Source organism: Papio anubis, chromosome 4, assembly GCF_008728515.1.
Source record: "Papio anubis isolate 15944 chromosome 4, Panubis1.0, whole genome shotgun sequence".
Lineage (NCBI taxonomy): Eukaryota > Metazoa > Chordata > Mammalia > Primates > Cercopithecidae > Papio > Papio anubis.
In genome coordinates this window covers 3649327-3655326 of record NC_044979.1, presented here as the reverse complement: position 1 = coordinate 3655326, position 6000 = coordinate 3649327, and positions in this window count along the sequence as shown.

The following is a 6000-nucleotide window of genomic DNA, read 5'->3' as shown; positions in this document are numbered from 1 at the left end:
GACCCTTCTAGGTGGTGTGACCCCCAGCCAAGTCTTTTATTCTCACATGACTCCCAGTTTCCTTACACTTTACAAGGTGGCCTTCCAGTTTTGTTTTGTGTTTTAAGAAACAGTAGCTTGCTCTGTTGCCCAGGCTGGAGCGCAGTCGTGTGATCATGGCTCAATATAGCCTCAAACTTGTGGGCTCAAGGAATCCTCCTGCCTCAGCATCTGGAGTACCTGGGCTACAGGCCAGCCTAATTCTAAAATCCTGTCATTCTGGCCAGGCACAGTGGCGCATGCTTGTAATCCCAGCACTTCGGGAGGCTGAGGAGGAAGGATTGCTTGATCCCAGGAGTTGGAGACCAGCCTGGGTAACACGGTGCAACCCTGTCTCTACAAAAAATTTAAAAATCAGCTGAGTATGGTGGCACATGCATGTAGTCCCAGCTACTCAGGAGGCTGAGGTGGGAGGACTGCTTGAGCCCAGGAGTTCAAGGCTGCGACGAGCTGTGATTGTGTCACTGCACTCCAGCCTGGGCAACAGGCTTTTATTGAGCAAGGCAATTGAGACCTTGCTCAATAAAAAGAACTGTATAGTACACTAATTGTGGAGCGGGGATGTTGCTGTGTGCCTCAGGAAGTGTTAGTCTCCCCACTTTAAGTTCCAGGCATGTTAGGTGACCACTGTGAGGTCACTTCACGTCATAAAAAGCACCCAGGAAATGCCCAGGACACTCATGGAGGCGTGGCTTCATGAGGTTTGTCATTAGCCCAAATGATAAATTACAGTTTACTTTTTCAATTATAATAAAAATGGTCAGATGTATTCATTCAACCAACAGTTAATACTTGAGGAATTAAACTCATGGTTATTAGAATGGCAGCACCAGCTTTTGTACATGTCCTATGCTGGGAGGGGAATCTAACTTCTTTCCATAAGAACATGTTTTAATAACTCGATCCTGCAGATTCGCTCCAGGACTGGGCTGCTCTAACATCAGCTGTCCAGGGCTGTTGGTTGATGCTAGACTGAGACTCCCTGTAGTGGGGAACAGTCTTGTATTCATTTCTGTGCCCCTACTGCCCAGCCCCAGGCCTGGAATATCTCAATGCATGTTTGCTAGGTGAACATCCGATGTTAACAAGAAGCAAATACACTTGCCCCCTGGAAGGTAGATCAAAGGCAGAAGGGACACATGCTAGTAACCGGTGGCGAATTGGCATGGGGGTAGCATGGATGGAAGAATAATGAATGTTCAGGCAATACACACAATGTGGACTCAGAAAAATAAAACAACGTTAGAAAGAAAAAGACGGACGTTTGAATAATGTTAGAAGCAAAGGTGTAACATGGACAAATGGTAAAAGATGAGTTATATTCAAAAGCAGATAGAAGATTTAACTTAGAAAGAGATTTAACGTTCCCATATTCAGAAGCAATATTTTATTTACTTTTACACAATCTCAATGCTATTATTAATATTGTGCAGTAATTTTATACAGCTCTCCACAACATGCAACACACTTCTACTGAAGTTTTCTCATGTGTGGGCAGCATGTGGCATGAAGAAGGTGTCTGAGATGGGTTTCCGTCACCGTCCTCAGCGCCACCCTAGGACGTTTTATCTCCCTGCTTTCCATTTGTAAAATAACAAAGGAAGACTGTGAGACGCTTGCGGGAGCAGGCAGCTCCCCAAGAGTAAGCCCTGTCTCTAGAGCAAGACTTTAAATATGCTTCTGGAGCATGACTGAAAACAGCATCTCACCAGAAAAACACCAAATGATGTGTGTGTCCCGTGACAAGTCATCGTTAGCAAAGGAAAAAGTTCTTGTTTCGTAAGCCAGCATGGTGCATATTTGTACTTACTGGGACCCTCTTTGAGGGGCAGCTCAGATCCTAAAAGTGAGAATCCGCGTGACCATTTCTCTATGGTTTCCATTACTAAATGCATTATTTAGATCAAAAATCACCCAATTTGTATGATGCATTTTACTCTTACTATGCATTAGGATGACATCCTCTTAACGACTTTATAAAGGAAGTGTTATTAATAATGAATAAGACAGGCTAAGAAAAAAGAACCATAAAAAGAGAATTTGTTATGAATGAAATTAATAACCGAGAAGTAAAAATTGGGACAAAGGATGACTCTGACATTTCTTTCTTGGTAAGTGACAGTAACAGATCCCTCAAAAGGGTTGCACTGCAGACACCTTCGTGCACAGAGGAATGTGACTGTGAAAACTGCTTGTGAGGCCTCAGGCCAAAGTAGAGAGAGATGCACAGGTATACTCTGAGAAAAGAAAGATTTGTCTTCTTGTCTCGAGATCCTAGGAGAGGCACAGGGCCTGTGGCCCAGATACAGTGCCACACGCAGGTCTCGGGACTGGGTTAAGACAAATGGCTCAGGACCATTTACTCTTTTGTGACTCAGACTAGCAACTAGCGTCTCTGCATCCTCCTGGCCTTCTCACTTGTGAGGTGAGGCCAATTGTCCCCTATCCTGTAGATGTTGTGTGTGAATAAATGAGGATTTGTCAACAAAATAAGATGAATGAGCTCCTTGGGAACGGGTGCTATTTAAGTGCGAGTCGCAGCTGCTTCAGCATTTCTGCCTTGGCCAGACGCGGTCTGTGCACCAGCTCTGTCTCCCAGGACTCTGATCGACACTGTCAGTCCTTTGCTCACCCCAGGAGTTCACCTGCATCACCCGAACTCATTCCACACAGACCCAGTCTCAGAACTGCAGTTGAGTGTTTCTTTCTGCCTTTAAGACATTTGAGGCCGGGCAGGGGGCTCACACCTGTCATCCCAGCGCTTTGGGAGGCTGAGGTGGGAGGATCGCTTGAGGCCAGGAGTTTGAAATCAGTGTGGGCAACATAGTGAGATTCCATCTCTATCAAAAATAATTTTAAAAATTAGCTGGGTGCGGAGTGGGCACAGTGGCTCATGCCTGTAATCCCAACATTTTGGGAGGCCAAGGCTGACGGATCACTTGAGGTCAGGAGTTCAAGATCGGCCTGGCCAATGCGCGAAACCCTAAATACTAAAAATACAAAAAATTAGCCTGGCGTGGTGGTGGGTGCCTGTAATCCCAGCTACTCCGGAGGCTGAGGCATGAGAATCGCTTGAACCCGGGAGACAGAGATAGCGCCACTGCATTCCAGCCTAGGTTACACGAGCGAAACTCCATCTCCGAAAAATAAAAAAAATTAGCTGGGCATGATGGAGTGTGCCTGTAGTTCCAGCTACTTGTGAGACTGAGGCAGAAGGATCATTTGAGTGGTGCAATCTTGGCTCACTGCAGCCTTGACCAGCCTGGGCTCAAGTGATCCTCTTACCTCAGCGTCCCGAGTAGCTAGGACCACAGGTGCACACCGCAACCGCCACACCTGGCTAATGTTTATATTTTTGTATAGATGGGGCTGGCTATGTTGCCCGCTCCTTTCCTCACTTGCTTCCTCAACTCCACCTTGCCATTAACATGAATGTTCATCCCGAATTTTCAGCAGATCAGAAGTTTCCTCAATACCTCGTCCAGCTAGACTCCAGAAACATGAAATGATAAAATTAGGGAGATAGATAGCTTTGGAAATGTGAAATAAAATCAGGGAAATAGCTCCTAAACAGCAACATTTGAGTCCACACTAGAGGCACATGGTGTGAACAGTGAGGGGACGCAGGCCTAACAGCCCCCCTGCTTCCCACCCTAAAACACCTAGGGAAGTGGTTTTTACATGTTAAACAGACACACAAAGCACCTTGGAAGTGATTTCCTGAGCCAATCTCTGGAAATTAAGATTTAGTAAACCAGCATGGAACCCAGGAATCTGCACTCTGACAAGATCCCAAAAGTGATTTTGATGCAAATTTCTAAAATGGTTCACATTTTGGGAAATGCTGATGTATGAAATAAGTGACATAGAGCCGTAATATTCAAAGTGGAGTGCAGATATAAAATATAAAATACATAATATATAATGTAATATTTCAACAGATTATATGAACATGTAGGTAAATTAAGAAGCATGATAGGCCAGGCCCGGCTTACACCTATAATTCCAGCCTGAGTGACAGAGCAACATCCTGTCTCTCTAAAACAAAAGAAAACAAAACAAAACACCAACATGATAGGATGAACACTGCCAATGCTGCATCCTATTTGAAAACTAGAACAGGATCGAGTGTGTGGCGTCTCTCCTGGGGCTCCTTTCTCTACCCCACTCCCCAGACTCCTCTGCAGACACTTATTTGAGAACTGGAACATGACCGAACTGGAACATGACTATAAACTAATCCTTCATTGGAAATACATGTTGTAAATGTCTTCTTTGAATTTGTTCCTTGTCTTTTAATTGTTTTATATGTCTTTTGATAAATACAAGACCTCTTATTTTTAATATAATGGATTTTTTAAGTGTTTTATTTATTACTAGCATTTTTATATCTTTTTAAAATAAGTTCTTAAATACACATAAAAATATTTCCTTCTGAATTTAATCTCTCCGTGTATGCAAAAATGCTGTAAATATTTCCAAATATCTGTGATGTAACATGAAAAAGGTTTATTTTTAACACGTTAAGAGTCCAGTGCAGACTGGGGGGAAGGGAAAGGACACAACGGGGATTTCCGCTCCACACAGTTATTCAGGTGCCTCCTTCCATCCCAAAGCTCTGCCATCCCCAGGACTTTGGAGCCCTTCTCCAGAATTTTGCATCTGATGAAGCCAAGGAAATATAAAAAGTGAAGGCAACACAGGAGGTCAGGCCTGAAAGTAGCACATATTCTTGCTATTAACAGGATATGACAATCACCTTGGAGGTTGTTTGAAAGGCAGAATCCTAGGCCCTACCCCACACCTTCTAAACCTGTATTTGCATTTACTACAAAACCCTCTGGTGACCAGTTGCAACAACTTATGCCACTAGCTACCCAGAGCGGGTGCAGACGTCGCAGGTTAAGGCCCAGTCCTCCACAAGCCTGTCCTTGCTCAGACACCAGTTGCAAGCTCAGGGCGTCTCAGGCCACTCCCACTCTATTGTTTGTTCATCTGAACGTGTCCTTAGTTTGTCTCACTATTGAAAGGTAGTGCTTGGGGATGCCTAATTTTTGGTGGGCAATTCCTGTCTCTCGGTACTTTGAAGATATTATTCCTCTGTCTCTAGCTTCTACTTTTGCTACTAAAAAGTATTTTATGAGTCTAATTGTCATCATGTGGTAGGTGATCAGATAGTTCTCCCTATTAAAAATGTAAAAATACAGTACTTAAATTCACTGAGGAATAATTCATATGCAATGAATAACTTACATTTTAATTATATGATTTAATAAGCCTTGGCAACTTTATATACACTTGTGAGGCTACAACAATCAAGGTACAGTACATTTGTATCACAACAAAAACTGCGCCCTTTCCCAGGCAACCAGTAATCTGCTGTCTGTCAGCAGAAATTAATTTTGCCTTTTTAGAATTACATGTAAGTTACTCTATGTACTCTTTTGAGTCTGGCTGCTGCTTTGCCTAAGCCTGACATTTCTGAGATTCATCTGTGTTGTGTGTATATTAGTAGCATGTTCCATATTACTAAATAATATTTCATTGTATAAATACATTACAGTTTATTGATTCACATATTGGCAAAGATTTAGGCTGTTTCTACTCTGAGGCCATTATAAATGAAGGTGTTATGAACATTTGGTTTTAAAGAGTCTTTGTTGTGACCATATGTTTTCACTTCTCCTGGATAAATGCACAGAAGTGAAATTGCTGGGTCACATATATCTTAACTTTATTAAAAAATCAGGGCTGGGTGCAGTGGCTCACGCCTGTAATCCCAGCACTTTAGGAGGCCGAGGTGGGCAGATCACGAGGTCAGGAGTTTGAGACCAGCCTGGCCAATATGGTGAAACCCCATCTCTACTATAAATACAAAAATTAGCCAGGCACGGGTGGCGTGTGCCTGTAATCCCAGCTACTCAGGAGGCTGAGGCAGGAGAATCACTTGAACCCGGGAGG